The 25613-nt window shown below is 38.1% G+C and overlaps 1 protein-coding gene across 9 annotated transcripts in view; it reads right to left on the bottom strand.

Moving 5' to 3' along the window:
* Window positions 1-23530, bottom strand: part of LOC120779509 — a 99650-nt gene extending 76120 nt beyond the window's left edge. For 2 of the 9 annotated variants that reach the window (XM_040111818.1, XM_040111822.1), the window contains exon 1: window positions 22276-23529. The gene's annotated coding sequence lies outside the window, so the exon portion shown is untranslated. Of the gene's footprint in view, window positions 1-22018; window positions 22069-22275 lie in introns of those variants that run through there. The other 7 variants (XM_040111821.1, XM_040111826.1, XM_040111819.1 and 4 more) reach the window with 6 other exon arrangements.
* Between the last annotated feature and the right edge of the window lie 2083 nt (window positions 23531-25613).

Below are 25613 nucleotides of genomic sequence, written 5' to 3'. Positions count from 1 at the left end.
TTTGCGTTGGCGGCCTTCGGCCGCGCTTCAAAAAAATAACATCTGGGCGTGCTCAGTTCTTTTGCCTTGAAATCCTTTTTGCGTTGGCGGCCTTCGGCCGCACTTCAAAAAAATAACCCTCGGCCGGACCAACACCTGGGCGTGCTCAGTTGTTTTGCGTTGAAATCCTTATTTTTTATGGAGTTTGTACGATTTGTCGTTATTTTGATTTGTCGGTATTTTGATTTGTCGGTATTTTGATTTGTCGGTGTTCTGATTTGTCGGTATTTTGATTTAGCTGCATATTTAAATTTTGTCGGTATTTTGATATGTCGGCATTTTGAATTTAGGTATTTTAAGTGTATCCCCCTTTGAAGCTACTGTGATTTGTTTGTATTTTGATTTGTGGGTGTTTAGATTTGTCGGTATTTTGACTGTCGGTATTCTAAAGTTCGAGATTTTGATTATCGGCATTATGTTACACACCCTTTGAAGGTATTGTGATTTGTTGGTATTTTGATTTATCGGTGTTTTGATTTGAGGGTGTTTTAATTTATCGGTGTTTTGATTAGCCGGTATTTTGATTGTCGGCATAATGTTACACAGCCTTTGAAGGTATTGTGATTTGTTGGCATTTTGATTTGTAGGTATTTTGATTTAGTTGCCTATTTATATTTTGTCGGTGTTTTGATGTGCCGGCATTTAAAACTTCGGTATTATATCCTGGTGTATCCTGGTACAACAACTACATTGAAAAATTAGTAAACAAAGGGTATATGGTCTAGGACACTTGCCAAAAAATACTTAGCAGGAACTGGGGCCTTAAACGAAATATAGTTATGTGCATGTAAACGGCCGTCATTGGACTAATTCTATCTTATGGAGCACTGGTTTGGTGGCCGACATAAAACACAAATAAAACAATATCAGAAAACTAAAAGGAATACAAACAGCAGCCTGTGCAGGGGTTACCGGGGCAATGTCTGGTGTGTTTAACATGGGTACCTGCTGACGACAGCCTTACCCCATGAAGCTCAAAAGCACAGCGGATCAAATCCATGCGTTGAAAAGCGCCTGGCATTTTCAGTACCAATTGGCAATTCGGAATGGACAAACTAACCACCTTGCTAGGGTTTAAAGCTCATCTAAAACTTCTGCCGCATTTTAGGTCCGGGAACCCGTTGCAGTGCAACTCCATATTCAACTGACAGAGTGTAAGTTTTTCCCACATTTGGGGCTTAACCACAGCCACCACGATACTACCAGAGGAACCAGTCCGCATAAGTGTTACCGGAGTAATCAAGTCTTGGCCGACAGATGCGCTGAATACACTTTGCATCAGCTACCCATAGACGTGTATACTCAGAAAGTAGAAGGGACATAACAACATACGACAAGATAAAAAAACAAATATGGGCGAAATAGGACAGGAACAGAACAAAGATCAGCTATCTAAGTTTAGATATATCATATACAAACTTACAGCTACTATAACAGGGCACTGGCCTTTTGCAGAGTATGGACTAAAAATGTGCCTGTGTTATAATAGGAGTTGCGGCAGCTGCAAGCAAGAAAATGATACGAAAACGGTTTCCACTGCCAACAGATGCTACAAAATACTTGGAACCCATCCTACATTGAGAGCACTAAATTGTTTGAGAGCACAACCATGAAATGGAATAAAAAGGCGATAAAACAAAATGGTGAATCCAACGGTAATTCAGCCCTTAGTTACGGCACTCTTACCTACCTACCTACCTGTATAATAGCTAAATACGCGTGTAATTCAGCGCTTCATCTGTCATTCGCCCTGTGGTACCTGAAATCGATCAGCGCTGCTCTCCATATAAGCAGTATTGGTTCTCTCCACTCCTTATATATTGGTGGTTGTATATTAGACCTTCTTTCTTATTCCTTACTGGCGTGGAAACCGCGGTTATAGCCGAGTTAACACCAGCACGCCAGTCGTTTATTCTTTTCGCAAGGTGGCGCCAATTGGAGACTCCAAGCGGACCAGGACCTTCCCCACTTGGTCCTTCCAACGGAGTGGAGGTCCGTTTCCCCCGACGGGTACTGCATTGAATAATTTCAGAGCTGAAGTGTTTTCATCCATTCGGACGACATGACCTAGCCGCCGCGTAGCCGCTGTCTTTTAATTCGCTTAACTATGTCAATGTCGTCGAATATATCATACAGCTCATCGTTCCAACGAATGCCATATTCGCCGTAGCCAACGCGAAAGAACTTTCGCAGAACTTTTCGTTCGGAAACTCTTCTTTGTTTTTGTTCGTCGAGAAAGGACTTTATTTCTCAATTGCCTATTAGTCTAAAGTAGCACCTGTTGACAACAGATATCCTGCGTTGGATTTCGAGGCTGACGTTCGTTTTGATGATAGTTCCTAAATATACGAAATTATCTACAACTTCGAAGTTATATATATGAATGTCAACAGTGACGTGGGTGCCTAGTCGCGAGTGAGATGACTGTTTGTTTGATGACAGGATATATTTCGACTTGCCCTCGTTCACCACCAGATCCATTTGATTCGCTGCCTTATACATTTTGGAGAAAGCAGAGCTAACGGCGCGGTTGTTAAAGCCAATGATGTCAATATCATCAGCACACGCCAGCAGCTGTACACTCTTATAGAAGATTGTAACCTTCCCGGTTTAGTTCTGCAGCTCGAACTAATTTCTCTTGAAGAAGTCACTTGAAAGGGAGTCGCCTTGTCTGAAACCGCGTTTGGTATCGAACGGCTCGGAGAGGCCCATTCCGATCCTGACGGAGTTTTTAGTGTTGCTCAATGTCAGTTTACATAACCGTATTAGTTTTGCGCGGATACCAAATTCTGACATCGCGGCATAAAGGCAGCTCCTTTTCGTGCTGTTAAAGGTAGCTTTGAAATCAACGATGAGGTTGTGTGTGTCGATACCCTTTTCACGGTTTTTTTTTCAAGATTTGGCGCATGGTGAATATCTGGTCAGTTGTTGATTTTCCACGTATAATTCCACACTGATAAGGCCCAATCCGTTTGTTGACGGTGGGCTTTAATTTTTTATACAATACGCTCGATAGAACCTTATATGCGATGTTGAGAAGGCTTATCCCACGGCAGTTGGCGCAGATTGCGTGGTTTCTCTTTTCGTAGATTGGGAAGCGCGCTCTTAAATTCCAATCATTGGGCAAAGTTTCGTCTAACCATATTTTGCAAAGAAGCTGATACATGCTCCTTACCAGTCCTTAGCCGCCATGTTTGAATGGCTCGGCCGGCGATCCATCGGCCCCCTCCGCTTTGTTGTTCTTCAGACGGTTGATTGCTATTCGAAATTCTTCATGGTTGGGCAATGGAACGTCTGATCCATCGTCATGGTTTGGGGAATCGTTTTCGTCTTCTCCTGGCGTGCATTCACTGCTATTCAGCAGGGTAGACAAGTGTTCCCTGCATAATTTTAGTATGCTCTGAGCATCGGTTACCAGATCATCTCTGCTGGTTCTACAAGAGTATGATCCGGTCTTGAAACCTTCTGTTAGTCGCCGTATCTTTTCGTAGAATTTTCGAGCGTTATCTTTGTCGTCCAGCTTTTCAAGCTCTTCATACTCACGCATTTCGGCTTCTCTCTTTTTCTGTCTGCAAATACGTCTCGCTTCCCTCTTCAACTCTCGGTATCTATCCCATCCCACACGCGATGTGGTCGATCGTTGTGTTGCCAGGTAGGCAGTTTTCTTTCTCCCCGCTGCGACAGGGCACTCCTCGACGTTCCAGCTGTTCTTTTTGCATTTTCCGAAAACCAATGGTTTCGGTTGCAGCTGTACGTAAGGAGTTTGAAATGCCGTTCCACAGTTCCCTTATACCGAGTTGTTGATGAGTGCTCTCAGAGAGCTGAAGTACTCGTCGGATATCTGTTGTGATTGCCAGCCAGGTAGCTTTGGGTATTTTCTTGAGCTGGAATCAGTACTACAGATAACCATATTTCGGGCCCCGGCGAAGTCAATCAGCCTCAACCCATTTGGGGATGTTTCGTCGTGGAGGCTGAATTTACCGACTGCTGTGCCAAAGAAACCTTCCTAGTCCACCCTAGCGTTACAGTCGCCAAGCACGATGTTGATATCGTGGCGGGGGCGCTCTTATAAGCGCGCTCCAAGCGTTCATAAAAGGTATCTTTGGTCACATCGTCCTTCTCTTCCCTTGGGGACTGGGCGCAAATCAGCGATATGTTAAGGAACCTCGCTTTGATGCGGATTGTAGCTAGGCGTTCATCCACCGGAGTGAATGGTAATACTCAGCGACGGAGTCTCTCCCCCACCACGAATCCCACACCAAAGTTGCGCTCCTTTATATGGCCACTGTAGAAAATGCCACAAGGACCTACTCACCTCAGTCCTTGTCCCATCCATCGCATTTCTTGGATGGCGGTGATGTCAGCGCGAGGACATCAACCAGCTGGGCAGCAGCACCTACCCAATTAATGGATCGGACATTCCCAGTGCATGCCCTGATATCGTAGTCCTTATTTCGTTTGCCATGGTCGTCAAGGGGGGTCAAGGGGGGTCTCTAATCTGAGGCTGTTTGTCATTTTTCATTGGAGGTGTTATTTACGTGGCGGGTCCCAAACCCAGCGCACAACCCTATGTAGGGGAGATTTCACTGTCTCATTTTAGTTCAACTTCAAACGGATGTTCTTAGGCTACCCAGAGAATATAGATGACATAAATGAGGATCAACGTGTGGGCCAATTAATGTGATCACCAATAGTTCCATTGAAACTGTGTTTGAATTCATCAAAAATCAGCCGAAATCATCTTTCAAATTCACAGAAATGGAACTGGATTGATCGCATTTTGGTTGAATAGTTGGGCTTACGAAAGGTGTGTGCTGGGTTTGTTTTGTTGTTTGTAAGTCCTAAAACTAAAAGAGTCAGATATAAGATTATATATACCAAAGTGATCAGGGTGACGAGTAGAGTTGAAATCCGGATGTCTGTCTGTCCGTCCGTCCGTGCAAGCTGTAACTTGAGTAAAAATTGAGATATCATGATGAAACTTGGTACACGTATTTCTTGGCTCCATAAGGAGGTTAAGTTCGAAGATGGGAAAAATCGGCCCACTGCCACGCCCACCAAATGGCGAAAACCGAAAACCTATAAAGTGTCATAACTAAGCCATAAATAAAGATATGAAAGTGAGATTTGGCACAAAGGATCGCATTTGGACGTAATTTTTTTGGTAAAGTGGTAAAGTGGCCCGCCCCCTACTAAGTTTTTTGTACATATCTCGGAAACTACTATAGCTATGTCAACCAAACTCTACAGAGTCGTTTCCTTCAGGCATTTCCATATACAGTTTAAAAATGGAAGAAATCGGATAATAACCACGCCCACCTCCCATACAAAGGTTATGTTGAAAATCACTAAAAGTGCGTTAAAGGACTAACAAAAAACATCAGAAACACTAAATTTTGAAAATGAGCGTGGCGTCGCCCACTTATGGACCAATGAATTTCAATGAAATTCGGTATATCATATTTTCAAAACACCCTGATGACATGTACGAAATATGGGTGAAATCGGTTCACAACCACGCCTTCTTCCAATATAACGCTATTTCGAATTCCATCTGATGCCTTCTCTGTATAATATATACATTAGGAATCAATGATGATAGCGGAATAAAACTTTACACAAATACGGTATTTGAAAAATATGTAAATGACGGATAATGAAATCTCGATTATCACTTTATCATGCGAGAGTATAAAATGTTCGGTGACACCCGAACTTAGCCCTTCCTTACTTGTTTTAAAATATATTTTTGTAGAGAGTTATCGCACTTTAAGTAGTTTTAACGGTTACGTATAAAGTGGGCGTGACTTTTATACAATTTCACCTACATATTTCCACACTATGAGAACGTATGCTAAAAATAGTTGTACTAAATTATATGAATTTTGTAGTTCAAGCTCTAAAGGGTTTGGAGAAATGTATATTACACTAATTACGGGGCGGAGTTGTGCCCACATTTTTGTCACCGCAGATGTCAAGCTTGTCATGACTTATTTTTATAAATTTTCGTTTAGTTGCACTTTGTAAGCATGGGAATCTTCCGATTACCAAGCACCATCGGGTGCAAAAGAATTAGTTAGGTCAAGATACATATCTCGATTTCAAGTTGGCAAATGTACGAAAAGACGGACAGCCTAAATGGTTTAAAGTAAGATGAAAAGTTGCAAATCATTATATAAGGTATCTTTGTAGCAGAAAAATTTCTAGGCAAATTCCAGCAACTTCTGACTATTACTCTATAAGATGTTAACATGCAATTTATTAAAATATAAATATATTTTGTAGTATATGGGAGTTGGGCTAATTTGTAGATCGATTTCACTTTTATTTGGTATTACCCTATAGTAAAGGTGATGCCTTTAATCTGGAATGTTTATTATCATTTGAAAGCACTGTCTTTGACATTTATTTCTTATACATAAATATCTCTACAGGAAAAAGTCTTACGGTATAATATCACAGTGGTGCCGTCTTGTTGAAACCAAATATCCCCGATATCACGAGCTTTAATTTCAAGCATAATATGGTCGGTATAACACCACCGGCTCACAAACCACACAAAACCGTTCTTTTTTCTGCATAAAATGGCAGCTCTTGAATCTCTTCTGGTTTCTTTTCGTCCCAAATGAGGCAATTTTGCTTGCATACACATTGAGCCAGAAATAGGTCTCATCGCTGAACAAAATTTTGCTCAAAAAAGGCGGATCCTCTTGGAACTTTTCAAGAGCCCATAAAACGAAGCGTTGTCGCTTGGGAAGGTCCAGCGGCTTCAGTTCATGCAAAAGCTGTATTTTGTACACTTCATTTTAAAATCTCGACGTAAAATGCGGCACGTCGTTCCATACATCAGTCCGAGTTGCTTCGAAGAGCACCGAATCGACTCTCCACGGTCTTCGTATACACTATCAGCTGCGGCTAGTTCGCGCTTCGTGCTAATGTGGTTTATTCGGTCGAATATTATCCAATTCCTAATGCTGGGTCTCAAGATGGGTGATGGTGTTGCGAATAGTATACTCAGTAGTCCGATTATTTTGACCTTAAGTTGAGCGAAGCGCGAGTTAAGGAACGTATGCCTTATGATATAAACAGAATTTATCAAAATAGCATTAAAGGAAATGCATCAAAACGATCTTGCGTTGGAACAATAGAAATGCACTATCACTACAACTAACAAACATGAAAACAAACTTGAGTTTGAGTACCACAACAACCTTATCTTAGAATAAAGGGAATGTATCTAAACAAACAATATATGTATATGTAAACAAACCAAAACAAATAATATAATATACATCTGTATCCAAACAAACTATCAATTAGTAATAAGTCAACATTTTATTTAGTATTAATAAAGAGTAAACATTTCGGTGCAGCTCATAAAATACATTCTTTTGACTTTCGATTCATTTTTACTTCATGTAAAAATTTACTTGTGCGATACACATTCCTTACTGATCTTCCAGTAAGAGGCTAATGAAAAGTACCTCTACTTGGATCACCCGTTATATCCAATGTTATGTGCTCAGCTAATTTTGCTAAAGTATATTTCAATTGACTGATATAAGTATACGGTATAAAGCCAATAGGAAACTTTAAAACTCAGAGTGTCCCAAAATTAACGTAACATTTAAATTTACCGCTATTTCTATCTACCTTCCCAGCTGAGGAAATTAAAACACTACAGGGCTTTTATTGGACTGATTTTATTCCGCCGCGACTGTACTTCGGAACTTGCGCGGACCGACTGGATAGAAGGCGTTAATAGCTAACGAACGAGTGGCTGGTGAAGCGAGTTGAAGTGTGCCAAGAAAATTTGAACATGTGTCAAAGTGACCCCCAATTTTTGAATATTGTAATTACAGGGAACAAGTCGTGAATCTTTGAGTATGATCCCGAGACAAAGTGACAATCTTCCGAGTGGCACACGCCTGCATCTCCTTGGCCAAAAAAACGAAAGAATGAGCAAATCCAAATTGTAGACGATGCTCATTGTCTTTTTTGACATCAAAGGCATCGTTCACCATGAATTTGTTCCTCCTGGACAAACCGTCAACAAAAAGTTTTACGTGGAAGTCCTCAAGAGACTCAAACGAAGGGTCAATCGGGTACGACAAGACACCGCAGACGATTGGAAGTTTCACCACGACAACGCCCCGGCTCACACCGCCTTTCTTGTGAACAGCTACCTAACCAAGGCCGACATTCCGACGCTACCGCAGCCGCCCTACAGCCCAGATGTGGCTCCCGGCTTTTTTTGTTGTTTCCTTGCCTTAAAAGGCCGATGAAAATCAAATATTTTGAGACGACAGAGGGAATCCAAGCAGCGTGCACCTCGGCTCTCAAGCCTATTCCGAAGAATGCCTTCCGTGACGCCTTCAATGCTTGGAAATCACGCTGGCAGCGCTATATCGACGCAGAAGGAGCCTATTTTGAAAGTTTTTAAAGAATTATAAAGACTGGTTCATTAAATTTTTTTAAATGGACTTAACTCTATTACTTTCTAACCATAGTTTGTCTAAAAATATCGAACTGAGGCCTTTTTTTGTTTTTGAGATGTTGTTTAATAATAAACCATCGCGTAGCTCTCCATTTTTACTAAGCCTAAAATGTCAGCTGTCGATTTGTTTTTTCAAACCACCTACGGATGACAAGCGTATTATGCACCATTTTTTTCTAGTTTTTGCGTCACCACATAATACTTGTATTCCTGAGAGACATTGAAGTACTTCACAGCCCATCACAAATATATAAGAGTCAAGTCAGCGGGTTTTCCGAAATTTTTAATTTTTTGTATTTTAGCGCTAGATAAAGTTTTCATCCGATTGTATCCATTTTATGCACAAGTATGTGCCGTGGTTGGAAAAACATGCGTTCACATTTTCATTAGAATAACTTACATATAAGCCGAAAGTTCAAGAACCTTTATATTATACATATGTATATATATAGGAGATAAGGGAATTACTGACCCGATCCGGTCCATTTTTGACATACAGTCGTACTATTAGCAGAAACGGACTCTGTCTATATTTCACTTGTTTATCACAAACATTGATTGATATTTTCCGTAAAAAGTCCGCTCGAATCACTGGGATCCATATTTTGGGTATGTAGAGGCTTGGACAGTTATTGACAATATTTACACTTGAGGTGGCAAACCTAAAAGGAAAAGCTTTTCGATATATTCATTACATCTTGATTTGTATACTAAAAAGTGAAAACATCAGATGGAAATTAAAATATTTTAATATAGGAAGTAGGCGTGGTTGAAGTCCAATTCCGCAGATTTTCACACATATACTACTTTGATCAGAAAAGAGTAAAACTTTGTTCATAATTTCAAGATTCTTAATTTATTCTTTAAAATCCATGTCGTCCCCCTAAAAGTAATCGTCCTTGGCCTAAATACTCTTTGTGTTTTTCAAATCTTTGAAACAGTTGTTAAAGTCATTTTCCGGTATAGCATTCAATGCTCGTAGCGTAAGTCTTTAATTGACTTAAAGTGGTCTACCGGAGTGGTCGTTTGAGCCGGAAGTCACACGGAGCTAAATCAGGCCAATTTTTTTTTAAACCTCACTGTCAGTTAGATCGACTGTTAATCGTCGATTCTCAAGCACCAATTCCTTTATTTTACGTTTCCTGACAGCCTGGTAGGTGGAAAGCATTGTTTTGCAGACGTTAACACGACGCTGAAAAAATTGAGTGATTTTGGAACCAATTCTCTTTGAATAATTTGAACCATTCAATGACACTAGCGCGTGATAAACAATTATCACTGAAGGCCTTCTTCAACATTCTGAACGTAGCGTCACCACAAATCTTTTTCCACACACAGAATTTGATGAAACTTCTTTGTTGAATAATTTACTCATCGTAAAAATCGCCAAATGCACTTTATGTACTTAGGAAATTATGAGTATTATTTGGTACAGATGTCACTGACAGTCATACCACCCTAGAAAAAAACATTTGAACGAGCGGGTCTCCGCTCGAAATTTAAAAACTCTTACTACTTTTTGTTGTACATATGTGGTACATGGACGCTGGAGTAATGCATTAACTGATTTTATAAGCTTGTATTAGGTCAAATTCTCTCTTTCGCCTTTTTGTCTTTTGAATTTCGCGGCTATGTATAAAGCGCTACAGAGCTCGTATCTGGCAATAATATACATCTTTGAAAGGTCTTGACAAAACCTTCAAAACGACGCTATGCGTGATTAGTTTGGATATTGCGTTCAACAGTTATAGATGTGTAGACATGGAGTTCACTAACGCCGAAATTCGTGCTATTTTAAAGTTTTCCTTCGTTAAAGGCAAATCCGCTAGAAAAACGTTCCGTGAGATTAATGGTGTTTTGGGGGATGGAACTTTATCACTTCGAACTGCGGAAGAATGGTTTCGACGATTCAGAGCGGGTGAAAACGACACCATGGTTAAGCCAGCCACCGATCAAATCATGGAAAACCTCGAATAAGATCGGCATGTGGCACTATGAGCTGGTCCCATATGGCCAGACGCCTAATTCTACCATATACTGCGAACAATTGGACCGCTTGAAGCAGGCGATCGACCAGAAGCGTCCAGAATTGGCCAACAGGAAGGGTGTAGTGTTCCACCAGGACAACGCCAGACCTCACACTTCGTTGATGACTCATCAGAAGCTACGGGAGCTCGGATGGGAGGTTTTATCGCATCCACCATATAGCCCGGACATAGCGCCAAGTGATTACCACCTATTCCTGTCCATGTTGGTTTAGAGTTGAACTCAAAAGAGGCTTGTGAAAAGTGGCTGTTCGAGTTCTTCGCAAATAAGGAGAGGGGGATATTATGAAGTTGCCGTCTGGATGGAAACAGATTATCGAAAGAAACGGCGCATATTTGAACTAAATCCGATCACTGCAACACTTTTTATAAAGCATTGAACAAAGAACAAACAAAAAAGTTTTATTGGCGCTAAAGGAAATACTGACCAAGTTGATTAATTTTTCGCCGAAGCACATTATTTATCAATAAATTTTTGATCACTTGACATGCAGAATTTTAGATGTGCAATGGGATGTAATTCAAATTTTACCAGAAAATCACGTCAAAAACTTACAACTTATTATTAAGTATAGGTTTGAATAACGGATGTTTGGCTCCAATTGGAACACGTACCCCAAATTTGAAGAGTCCACGTCTGCTATTTGGTATCATATCATATTTGAAATTTAGAAAAAGCTTACTATACACGAAGTTTCGGTGCGATCAAAGGACTTTTTGAGTTTTGGCCAGCTTTTTTAAAAATCGGCTACTGTGCACTGGTAAATTTTATGAGTAATAAAGTTCATCAGGGACTCGTCGCTTTAACTTATGCATCAACATTTTTGATGCGAGTTTTGCGTTGTGCTCTCACCAAAAACTGTTAAGATGACAATATTCACCAATAATACTAACGAAGATAATGATTCCCTTATCCGGGAAAAGTTGTGGAAAGATGTTATTTCGACTTCACTGACCGGGAAGGAAGTCTGTCATATTTCTATACTTTTGTAACATGTTGCTACAGATTATAGTAGTTTTGATCACCTAACGGATGTACGGAGCATATATCGTTATATATATACACATGTATATAAGTAGGATTCGAATGAAAAGCGGAGTTGAAATTCGGGTGACTCTTTATTCGAACGTCTGTCCGTGTGAGCTGTAACTTGAGTAAAAATTGAGAAGCTCGAATTAAACTTGGTATAGTGTTTCATAGAAAAAGAGAAAGAACGAAAAACGAAACTTATACAGTGCCATAACTAAGCAAGAAATAAGGACACAAAACTGTAATTTGGCACAAGAAATAAAAGTAACAAAGGACAATCCTGCACAAAAAAATGTGTGAAAATAGGCGCAGCCCCGCCCTGTGTGATGTTTAATCTACATATCTCTCACACCATCAAGCTAAAATAACCAAATTCGTTCAAGACAGATCCCTTAAGCACTCGCAGTGGAGAGAAAACAGACGTTAGAACCGACCACAACACGTGCGGGATGGGATAGATACCGATAGTTGAAGAAAGAAGCGAGACGCATTTGCAGACAAAAAATGTGAGCTGCCGAAATGCGTAAATGCGAAGAGCTCGACAAGCTGACCTACAGGGGTAATGCTCGAGAATCCTACGAAAAGATGCGACGACTAACAGAAGGTTTAAAGACTGGAGCATACTCTTGAAGAACACCCAGTGACTGATGGCCAAAGCATACTTAAATCATGGAGGGAACACTTCTCCAGCCTGCTGAATGGCATTGAAATCATAACACCAAGAGATGGTGAACCCGATTCTCGAGTCGATTATAATGGAGTAGACGTTCCATTGCCCGACCATGAAGAAGTCCGAATAGCAATTACAGAACAACATAGCGGCGGGGGCTGATGGATTGCCTGCTTACACATTAAGAAACGGCGGCGAAGAACTGATAAGGAGCATGCATCAGCTTCTTTGTAGAATAGCATGTCCTACATTTTGAATTTATGTATGCTCTGCCAACTAACAAGAGATAAGCCTTCTCATCATCGCATATAAGGTTCTATCGCGCGTATTGTGTGAAAAATTAAAGCCCACCGTCAACAAACTGATTCGACCATATCAGTGTGGCTTTAGGCCTGGAAAATCAACAACTGACCAGTTATTTACCATACGCCAAATCTTGGAAAAGACCCGTGAATAGAGAATCGACACGCACCACCTCTTTGTCGATATCAAAGCTGCTTTTTACAGCACAAAAAGGAACTGCCTTTATACCGCGACTTCTGCTTTTGGTATCCCCACGGAACTAATACGGCTATGTAAACTGACGTTGAGCAATGCCAAAAGCTCCGTCAGGAGAACCTTTCCGTGTAAGTGATCAGACCATATAGCAGGAGGGGAACAACAGACGGAGAAGACTTCCATTTTGATTGCGTACTTAGTCCAAAGTAGCACCTGTGGACAAGAGTTGAATTTCTAAGCTGACATTGCTGTTGAGCGGAATTATCTATGACTTCAAATTATGAGTGTCCACAACGATAAGATATTTCGTCTTTTTGTCGTTCACATTCAGACGCTTCGCTTCCTTAGATGCGCTTCTACAGAAAACAGATCTAACGACGCGGTTGTTGAGGAATATGATATCAATATCATCGACGTACACCAGCAGCTGTGCACTCTTATAGAAGATTGTACTTTTTCTATTCTGCACGATAGGAAGTTTCCTTGTTTGAAACCTTTCTTGATATCGAACGACTCGTAGAGGTATTTCCCGATTCTGACGGAGCATTTGATGTTGCTCAACGTCAGCTTACACAGCTGCATTAGCTTTGTGGGAATACCAAATTTAGACATAGCGGCACGAAGGCGGCCTTAAAATCGACGAAAAGTTGGTGTGCAAGATATGGCGCATAGCGAAAATCTGATGGAGGGTAGATATTTCAGGTCTAAAGTCACACTGATAAGGTCCTATTGGCGGTGGGCTTCGGTCTTTCTTACACTATGTTTCATAAGACCTTATATGCGTATTATTGTGGGGTCTCCCTTTTTGTGGATTAGGCAATTTCATAGAAATTTCGAACATTACCACTGTTGGCCAGCCTCCATCTTTTCAAACTCACGCATTTCGGCTTCTTTCTTTGTTTCTGAGCGCATGCATTTCATTTACATCTTCAACTATCGTTATCTATCCTACCCCGCTCGTGTTGTAGTCAATCGTAATATTGCGAGGTAGGCTGCGACACGACCATCCCTTATTGCACCAGCTGTAAGTAAGATGTCGGTTGTGATTCCAACTTCTGAACGTCGTACCTTTCATTTGTTTGCTGACGGGTGTGCTTTGCTATACAGAGGCGAGCCCGTATCTTTGCTACATCAAGAGAATGATCCAAATCAATGTAAAAACCTTGTAACGTACGCACGTCAAGGAAACAGTAGACTTGGCGTCTATCTATCACAACATGATCGGAGATGTTTCATCATGGAGGTCAACCAATAACAAAAAACAACCATAATGTTTAATCCTTGAAAAAAATATGGAGTTATTTTATAGCGACTAAATAATTTTCACCACTAACGGTCAACCAAAAATAAAAACTCGAGCTTAATATACTATACACCAATATTGCACAGATGTTTTAACGAAGATTTGTTTCGAATCGAAATTTGGCCATTTTGCTCGATGGCATGGCGCTGAGTCATCCTGGAATATTAGGTGATCGATATAAGGATAAGGCACTTTAATTATGGATTCACTATTTCATCAGAAAGGTGTATAGGTCATTAGCATTTGAAAACCTAATTTTCTTTACTATACACCTAACTCTTTTTTTACACGGTTTCTTTTTACACGGACTTGAAGTTACACGGTTGAGAAAATTTTTTTTTGTAAAAAATTTTTAATCTACTTCGGTTTTTAAATCACTGTCTTGTCATTATGTTTGTTTTTACCACACTTAGCACCATTGCTGAAATGAACATACATAGTAGTAACTGGGAAATCCCTTTATTCGATAACTCTTACCTACACATCTTGTTCATATGATATTTAAATTGCTGAAATGGATATCTCCAGCGATGATACCGACTTTACTCCAGTTCGTCGCAAACAATTGTTTTCAAGTAGCGACGAATAATTATGTAGCAATGTAAATATGTTTTCCTTATTTCTATTCTAATTTTTCTGTTCTTAGTTCTGGATTAACAGATTTCTTTTGTTTTTGCTTAATATACCAATTTTTCACCCGTATGAATTATGTATTTTAAGTTTTAATGCTCAATAAAATGCCATATGGACATACAATTTGTATGCATATCCGATTTTTCATAGTTTTCAACATTTTTTACACGGTTTTTCGAAGTAAAACTTTTTCTTTATTTAATCTTACACGGTTTTCAGATGACATTTTCTATAGGAAACGCCTCTTTTTTTACACGTTTTTTCACACGGATTTCTGAGGAACGTATCTACCGTGTAAAAAAAGAGTTGGGTGTACTATTATCATGCAACCTCTGACTACCTCAACGCCGCACGTAACGTAAATTTGAGAGCTTAAAATTAAATTTGCTTTCATCAAACTACATAATCTTTTGCCAATTATATTGATTCCAATTTTGTTATCCGATAAAGTCGTGCAGCCTTCCTTTGTGTGAATGGTGACTTTTTGGCTGTGCTTTTTCCATATAAACCCACAAAATTTTGCATATCCGCCCTTATAGAAAGTGCACTTTTAAAGCAGCCGCTTAAAATTCTTCAATTGATGAAAATATTAAAAAAGTAAAGAATATCGCGCTAGAAAATCGTCAAGCACGTGTTAAAGAGATGGCAAGAGAGCTCGACATCTCTCATGAGTCGGTTCGAACGATTTTGGTGGATATTTTGGGTATGAAACGCCTTCTTGCTCCCGCATTCATGGCAACCATTAAAAAACAAACTGAAATTGCCATTCCGGGGAACCCATTATCCGTCGATCGAAGAGATAGAATAAAATTCGCAGAATGCGCTGAATCTACCTCTATCTACACGACCAAGACGCCTTTCACCAGATAAACTGGCAGCGCCTAAAGCAGAATTCGAAAGTATAATCAAATTGGGCATCTGCCGCCCATCGAACAGTAGTTGGGCCAGCCATCTTCACATGGTAATGAAAACAGACGGTACCTGGCGACCATGTGGAGATTTCAGGGCATTCAACAGTGTAACAGATCCAGACCGATATCCAATTCCATATCTACTGGACTTTACCTATAATTTAAAAGGTATTCAGCCGAAGGCCCTGTCGCTAGTGCTGTTATGTTTTATAGGCAGTATAATTATTCATAATTGTATTTCCTTTAATAAATAAAGATATACAATTTAAAAGGTAAGATGATCTTTTCAAAGATCGATCCGCAAAAAGCTTTCCTCCGAATTCCCGTAAATCCAGAGGATATTCCGAAAGCAGCTATCATTTCGACTTTCGGAAGACCCTTCGGTCTTCGCAACGCAGCGCAGACATGCAAAGATTCATACATGATGTCCTACGAGAACTAGATTTTACATGTCCATACATGGGTGACATCTGCGCCGCATCATCATCCTTAAATAAACATCTATGTCACCTCTGTCAACTCTTTGAGCGCCTACAAAAACATAACCAAAGACTCAATACTACAAAGTCAGTCCTTCGAAAGTCCGAAATTACATTCCTAGGACACACCGCCTCAGCAGAAGGACGACGAAGTAAACAGGACTTTGAATCGCCTCCTTTTGGAGGTCCACTGATGCGTTAGAATCAGCTATCTTTATCGATTGTCCAGTGAGAATTTCAAAACATTTCAACGATTAGAAGCGAAGTTATTGCGTTTTAAATGTCAGTATGTTTGTGTTATCGGTGCGAAAATGAGCTGCGAAGAAAGAGCCAAAATTAAATTTTGTTTTAGAATTGGTAAAACCTTTACCGAAACGTTTCAGTTGATGACACAAGTTTATGGCCTATCCCGTAGCAGAGTGCACGAGTGGTTTCAACGTTTTCAAAGTGGTCGTGAGGACACAAATGACGATTAACATGTGGGCCGATCAAGATTCGTGATCACCGGAAATTCCATCGAAACTATGCGTGAATTCATCAAAAATCAGCCGAAATCATCATTGAAATTCATGGAAATGGAATTGAACATTCCTAAAAACCAAACCTCAATAATAACAGCATTTCTCCACGATTTAATTTATTTTTAAAACCTTCCTCTTCAATCACTCTATCTATAAAAAAAAAAACTGTATCAAAATCCGTTACATTGTTTTCTAAATTTAAGCATACATAGGGATAGATATTTGCCGATCAGTTAAAGTGAAATAGTTGATATTAATAAGAACCAATGGGATACAATGAAATTATATAAATTTTGATTTCAGCACTATGTGTTTATTAAAAGATTGTGGATTCTAGCTGGAGCGAACGCTATGCGCTTTATTTAAATTCCAAACTAAAACTAAATCTTAAAATATAAGTCCTGCTTGCTTTTCCCTACTCTTGGCACAATTTTGGAGTAACTACCGCTGCTGCAATGAACTGCACCTGCTAATATTGTTGTTGCTGTAGCGTACCTTAATGCAATTTGGAGGTTGTTGTTATTGTGAGGACAAATGATGAATTTCTGTTGCTGCGTTGAAATATGAACTGTTGATGTAGCGAAAAATTTGCGTTCTAATGTGTTAACTGCCCCGTCTAAATCAAGGCCGGCCGCGGCCGCTTTCATGATATTGGCTACCGCTTTCTTCTTATTATCTCTGTCCTGAATGCGTTTATTCGCCCTGTACATCCAAAATACTAATGCTTCACCTATAATGGTAGCAACAGCCAGTATCACAAGTTGAAAAACTGTGTTGAAGGAATTGCAGGTCGGAGGTTTCGTTGAAAAACGTCGTACCATTAATGCAAACTTCTCCTTCGAATGTTACTAAATAAGTGCCGGTTATTGTAATCGATGAAGTTTCTTCTTCCCGAACTTCGACTGTTTGGTCGTTTATGATAAGTAAGCCAATGCCAACTTCGATGTTAGGATCAAGGTTATTGGAGGTAGTTTTTCATGACGCCTTATTATTGTTGAATAGTTGTCACACAATTGTAGAATTTTTTTCTTATTTTACAAAAGCTTGCAGTTTGTAACTGAAAACGTTGAGTTGCCGCGATCCGCAACGGTATCGGTCGGAGTAAATGATACTGTCCAAATTTGTTATAACTGCTCTATTTCTGGCCATTAGCAATTCGAAGAGATTACCAGTGATAGCGTCGGTTTGTTTTGTATTGGCAATAATATTTGCTGTTGTTAACTCGGCTATAATCGTGTAAGCGGTGTCTACGCCAATAAAGAAGAAGAATAAAATTTGTTAACAGTCTCAATGAATTTATCGATATGCTGTTGTATCTGAGAGTTTATGAAAAGTTGACGATCATTCCATAAATTCTTGTGCTTTAAATATAAGATCATTAAAATTGTCGAAATCTGGACTTCCAGCCCTGTATTTTAGCGCAGTGTCAATTATATATATGCTTCGCGCTTATCTATTGTGAATTTTCACCGTGTCAATCAATCGATAAATTTGATCAATGTCTGCCTGAAGAACTTTAGTCATGTGTGATTGAGGAAAACGTGAAATATATTTTCCGTTTCTCTCAAAACGGTGAGGTAATTTATCAAATTTATTCGATGCGTTAAGAAGTCATGTTTGTCCGAAACTGCTATATTTCCGTCAATAACTTGTATGTAGTTGGATTTTTGCAAATTTGATAATTATGCTGTCGGATCCCCGAGTACGAAAAAGTGGTAATATAACTCTGTAAAGGGGAAAATAAAATCAAAAATTATTACCTGAGATTACTCTTGTGAGCCTTCCTATTATCTATTAAAACTTTGGATCTAGATCCTTTTGAACCGTTTTTTCCGTAACAACTTAGCCCTTCCTTACTTGCTTTGTTTTTACTTTTTACACCAAGTCACATGAAAAATTTATAAAAGATCTTGTCTGTAGTCCTCAGGAATTAGTTTTCACTGAAACCGCGTTCGACTCCAATTATGATTTCAGCACTATGTGCTTATTAAAAGATTGTGAATTCCAGTAGGAGCGTGCGCTTTATTTAAAATCCAAACTAGAACTAAAAATAAAAAATATAAACCCTATTTGCTATTCCCTACTCTTGGCACAATTTTGGTGTTACTATCGCTGATGCAATGAACTGCACCTGGTGTTGTTGTTGCTGCTGTAACGTATCTTTATTCAATTTTGCTGTTGTTGTTATTGTGAGGACAAATTGTGAATTGCTGTTGCTGCGTTGATATATGAACTGTTGATGTAGTAAAGAATTTACAGGTTGGTGGCAAATTTATGAACGTATGAGTAATCTATATATTAGGTTCATTTTATATCAAAAACCGTGCACAATTACTTATTTTCCACTAGGATCCCACGAAGTCGGGTCAATGTATTTAGAACTTCCTCGGTTATAAAGGTTTCGAAGTTCCCTACATTTTTAAAGAAAAAACTCAAATTACAAATTTATAGGGGAATGCTTATTATCATTCGAAAAAACATGTTTAGGCATTATTTTTAATCTCTTTAAAATATTGGCCGTGGCTAGGACCATCCGGTGAGTCCAATTTTCTATGATTCGTGCGAGCATTTCGGCTGGTAACTGGCTAAAGACACCCCCGATGCTTTGGTCCAAGGCCTGAATTGAAGCGACATTATCCGCATGGACTTACTATCCCCACAGGAAAAAATCTAACGGTGTGATATCACACGATCTTTGTGGCAAATCGATCGGTCAAAAACGTAAAATTATCTGCTCACCGAAGTGCTTTTTCAATAAATCCAATGATTGATGCGATGTGTGGAAAGTGGCACCGTCTTAGAAATGTCGCCGAAATCACGAACTTGAATTTCAGGCATCAAATAATCGCGATAACGGTTGCCATTGACGGTTACGTTCTCATTGACATCAATTGTGAAGAAATATGGACCGATGATTCCACTGGCCCACAAACCATACCATACCGTTGTTTTTTAGGGTGAAATGGTAGCTCTTTAATCTCATCAGGTTCTTCTTCTTCTTAAATGCAGCAATTGTGCTTGTTTACATACCCATTGCGCCAGAAATGAGCCTCATCACTGAACCAAATTTGCCTAAAAAACGTCAGGTGCTTTTGAAACTTTTCAAGAGCCCATAAAACAAAGTGATGGCGCTTCGGAATGTCCGAATAAATCCTTGCACAAGCTGTATTTTGTACGATTTCAATTTAAGATCACGATAAAAGCGCCAAGTTGTCCCATACGTCAGTTGGAGTTGCTGCGAACGTTGCCGAATCTTCTCTCTACGGTCTGCGTGTGCAGTCTCACTTATGGCTGCTATATTTTCTTCAATGCCTGCTAGACGGGATCTATTACATGGGTGATGATGTTGCGGATAGTATACTCAGTATGCCGATTATATTGACCATAAGTTGGCCAAACGCGCACGAAACACATTCCTTACAGAACGCGAATTTGTATAATAAAATTGAACGATTTGTGAACGTTGTTCAGGCGTAAGTCTTTCTATGACGAAATGCTAAACAATACTGAACAAAACTAACATGACAACTTGTACGACACACGTGATATGTCAAAAAAAAAGCTTTGAAAAAAGTGTCTCTACTTGGATCACATAATTTTTAACAAACTTTTCCACTTTCTTTTATTATAACATCACAAATTTTGACCAACCTCAAAGGTTTAAAATCAGGTGGAAATCGGAAATCTCTATATATTTTGACATTTCTGAGGTATACTCATGCACAGGCAGACATATTCAGTATAAGGTTAATTAGAATAAAATATAATAAAATCACCATATATATTATATGTATGTAGCATATTGAAGCTTGGTTAATTCGTGAACCAATTTCACATATGTATAGTACCGAACTACTTATATATTATATCTACGTATTGTATAACAGTTCATATAGTTTTTGTGAGATATAATATATACTTATTTAGAGAAAAATATGTTTTTTTTAGTTTTGCAAAAGTACCACATACATATATCCTCTCCCATATATAAGGAGTACAGTCGACCGGATGTTTGAACATGGATTATGTGAAGACTTGGTCTTGAATTTTTCACCCAATCTCTTTCATTTTAGCCACTAAGGTATACTATTATTATGAAAAGACGCTTTCTTAATTTCATTACGATAACTCACAACTTTTTATATATGTGGACTTAAGTCAACGGGAAGTTCGAAAATGATTATATTAGGCATTTGAGAGCTAACCTGGTTTAATCCGTTTTCCATATACAGACATTATTTTACCAAAAAACCGTTATTTTCGTTCAAAAGTTGGCAATGTACACTGGGGTCTCCATATTCAGTGTCTGAATGGTACGGTTCGTTTTTGACAGACTTTTCTTAGAAGCACTAGTTTTACAGATTAACCGATATGTTTGTTAAACAGATAGCAATAGGCACTGGAATCCCCATATTCGGTTTCTAATGCTTAAAGAGTTATGATCTGATTTTGACAATTTTTAGGCACAACTAGTGTGCCGGAGTTGTGTAGAGTTCTATTCCGATATATTCATTAGAAAGTGAGAGAATCTATAACATTTGTGTTATATGGAAAGAAGGTGTACTTGTGATTCGATATCGCCCATTTTCAAACGTAATGTTATAATGCCAGAATAATGTTGCGTACCGTATTTGATTAAAAGTGATGTAGAAGATCCGGAGACGTGTGTTTGCCCTAAAAGTGTGCGGTGTCACATCCATAGTTCCATTTTGGCATCCGTCTCTTATAAAGTTCTCTCTTGTTATTTTGGGTGTTACATTTAACGCCTCTGACACGTTTATTTATTAATTTATTAATTTATACCATTTTTAGTAGTTTTACCACAACTGTTTTATAGGGAGTGGGCGGAGTTACAATTCGATTTTGTTCAATTTAACACTGTCGGATGTACTAAGACAACATTTTGGCTGATTCTGGAGGCGCAATTTTTCAATATCTTTCAAACAGCATATGCCCTTCTCTAATGCGGTACGTCATACCAAATAACCTTCCTAAATTTACTGTGGAGCTTAGTCATGGAATTGTATACGTTTTCGATTAGATGCGTTTTATGGGCGTGGCAATGGTCCGATTCATCCCATCTGCAATAGCAACATACCTAGTTTTATTTAGATACCAGCTCGATGATACGATTCTGATCGTTCATATATATAAACATATATAAAAATATATATATATAAGTGATACAAACAACGGTTAGGTGAACAAAACTATTATACTCTATAGGAACATTTTGCGTAAATATAAAAGTATGTTTGTTGAAATATAGAATTAAAGTTTTGGTATGCTTTGGTTATTTGATAACTAATATTGAATATAGCTAATTCTTGTAAATGACATCAGTATAGTTGTGTCTATTTTTGTTAACGGTTATTCACACAAATGCACTTACTCTTTCAATTGGCACAGCCAATGACAGCGCCACGTAAACGTAAACACTCAAAGCAATTATTATATATACATATGTACGCTTACATTCGGAAGTCTAACATATTTAAACAAATATGTATATGCATACGAGAATGAATGGCGTGTTTGCACAGGTAAAAACGCGTACACATTAAAATTGTTAGAAAAATATGTACTAGTTATTTTACATAAGGAATCTTTCAAAAATACTTTTATATAAAATTTAAATTGTATACATACATATAACATATTATTCGATAAATTCGTCTCTCTGTCCTGTCGCTTAATGAGCTACTTCGGTACAATTCCCGTACATATTAATTATTTAATGCAAACATGGTGTGGTTTATAGTTGTGTTATCCATTTTTGCACCAGTTATATCTTAAAATATTTCAACCATTTTCACCACAGAATTTCATTAAAAGTTTCAATAAGAATAAACATTGCCAAATATTAGATCTTTTATAATTAGTTGCAGACTACCAATTAACTAATTTTATATTTGGGAAAGTTAACACCTTATTTGTCTAACAAATTTTTTGACAAATGAAAATTCATTCTTATTTGTTATTTGAAAACACCAACGAAATTTCTGTCACAAATAATGAATCATCATTATAATTAACATTTAACAAAGTTTCACACCCTACTTTTATGTTTTGGTTTAAACTGAAATCAGAGGATAAACTCATGTATAACACTTATTACACTCCAAAATAATTAATTTAATAGATTCACAATTAATTTTTATTTTCCTTTGCTATTTGAACACGAATTGTTAATTGTTTTAGTAAATTTGACACATCACTTGTGCTGTAATACTTTGGTTTAATTATTCACTGTGCGAGAAGTTATTGATTTGCATCATATAATATGCGATAATTGTGTATTTAGTTTTCCATAGCACTATTTCATTAATTATTTGAATTCATAAAACTTGTTGTTTACTTTTTAAATAGTGTGTATAACGTATTAAAACCGGCAGCTCTCACCTCCATCATCATACGTAGCCGCGTCATCATAGCAGCATAGCACTACTTTTACTGCTTAAGACATCGTTTGAGTAGCAGGTTAACTACTTTGGTGAGATGCGTGTACATAAACCAAATGTAGGCGAAATGCGTTCGGGAAATGCTGATACTCTTTCGCCGAAAGTGAAACTAGCACTGTAGTGTTTCTGACTGCGTATTGCATCAATGCTTGGCGCCGTAGAGAAAAGTGTCATCGAATTTCAAATGAGGCCGACGAAGTTTATTGTCAAAGATGAGGGGCAAAATGGTAAGTACAACAGTATAATGTAACTATTTTCTTTCATTTTCTTAATGGCATCTTACAATGGTTCATTGGTATTTATCAAATGAATTGTTAGAAAACCTTACGAAAGGGCGCTCATGTGCAAGAGGTCAACTTCACTTCGATATTTGTGGCACACTGAGGCTGCGTGCTGGCGTGGCTTGTGTGCAACCTAAATGCTCTGATGCAATTACACAATTAAAACAAAAGCATCATCAAATTCACGTCAAATGTTGTTTCCTCCAACATTAATGATAACTGGTAACATATAAAATTAATACCTAGCTAGTATAATAATAGCCCAATAACAAGAACAAGCTATAAAACGCTTTACAGATTTAAATATCAGTTTTTCTACTTAAGAAAATCATACTCAACGAATAAAATGCAAAACTACAAAAAAACTTCAATCTCCAATTATTATCACAAATATATTTTTGCAACGAACAAATGTATATATGTGTGTACAGTATTCCATTAAAATTCGTAATTCTCAATGGTGACAACTGTTACAAGCATAAGCGAAAAGCAGCTGGTGGTGTACCATTCACGAAGCACTTGTTACAAAATATTTATTTGCAATCTCTCTGTCGCTCTGCCTTATCCAATGAACAGGTGCTGTTGTTATTTTACAACTGCTAATGTTCAAGCCTCTCTTATCATTACATATAAATGCATTCAAATATTGTAGAGTGAAAGAGAATGTATATTCTCTTATTATGATAGAACTGAAATTTGGTTGGCCGTAACAATATCTGCGTACTGGTATAGGCATGCCTCCTTTAATATTGCTGCTATTTAAAAACATAAGTAATCGCTTAACAACTTATTCTGCAATATTCTGGCCCTCTTATATAATATTTATGATGTGTGTTATTACAAACATAAATAAACGCGTAATATATACATATGAGCAAAGGTATATACATAGGTATCTTGTATTTTTATGTCCATTTAGAACAATAGGTTGCACTACTACCACTACCAGCTGCTAACGTTATTTTTGTTATATGAATCTAGTTATATTGGAGTAATTGTTATTATTGTTATTTAATACTAGCGTTCAGACCAGTTCAACCTGACACCATTTCCTGCAATATTTCTAAAATAGCATTAATTTCGATCCTACTTTCTTAAAACCGCCAAATCTTAAATATGCTTATGCGGAAAAGTACTACATATGAATTATCTATAAAACGTGCGATTCAAAAGCATAAATTAATTAATAATTATATGATTAACTAGCTGACACCGCAGCCGTTGTCCTGCGTGAAATTATGTGTTTTGAAATGAAAAGAAAGTTATTTTTATCATTTCATTTTTTTTTTCAATGTAACGCAGTTTAATAAACAACATTTTTTGGTTTCTGTTCCGGTGTACAGAAAAGATGGTTTTCCAACTCGTGAGAACGCCATGTACATACATACATATATCTGACCGAGTCAAAAACATAGCATTTACAAATTTATGCCACACATTATGATTGGACACTAGTTGATTGTCATCTCAAATGCAATTTTCACTGGAAACGGAATACGTTTGAACCGAAATGGCAAATCGTTAGAACTCAAAGGAATTCTAAGAATCAAGCATTCTGCCCCCTTGTATTCTATGTTCTATTCTATGTTCATGAATTGTAAAAGTAAATATCTAACAAAGCGTGAATGGTGAACGTTCATGAATTGTAAAAGTAAATATCTTACAAAGCGTGAATGGTGAATATAGTACGATTCGTGGGTTGTCAACTTCGATATTCACTCTTCTGAATTGAATGCTGAATGTTCTGCCATTGTCGTCTGGTGAGCGATGGCGATAGAGTGGATATATATCATTTCTAGTTTGGGTTTCCGAAAGAAAAGCACGTGGATAGTGTTTCGTGCATTTATTGTCAGACATACCAACCGAAGTGAGATTATAGTGTCCGCAAGGTCCATGAACCATATTGGTTTTCATCACTTCGTATAATACTTGATATTTCTCTACACAAGGAATTTCCACAGAAATGATTTCAACAGTTTGATCTGGTGTAACCACCACCATTCAAATAATAATGTGTGCGTGCGGCACATCTCTTTTTTGCCACTCAACAGAGTACATCTAACATCTAACAGCACCACATATGTATACGTTGCTTCAAGACAAAGTCCATCAAACATCGTAACTGTTACTTGAAAAGTTGTGCTGTGACATCGTGACGATCGCTTGCTGATTGACCGATATCCATAATTCCGCACGTAGGGCACCGCATCCTGAGAGTACTTCTTGCCTTGCTTTGCCTTGGGCT

The sequence above is a fragment of the Bactrocera tryoni genome, unplaced genomic scaffold (genome assembly GCF_016617805.1).
Source record: "Bactrocera tryoni isolate S06 unplaced genomic scaffold, CSIRO_BtryS06_freeze2 scaffold_11, whole genome shotgun sequence".
Lineage (NCBI taxonomy): Eukaryota > Metazoa > Arthropoda > Insecta > Diptera > Tephritidae > Bactrocera > Bactrocera tryoni.
The sequence above is the reverse complement of the archived record's forward strand: the minus strand, read 5'-3'. Positions and strand labels throughout refer to the sequence as shown.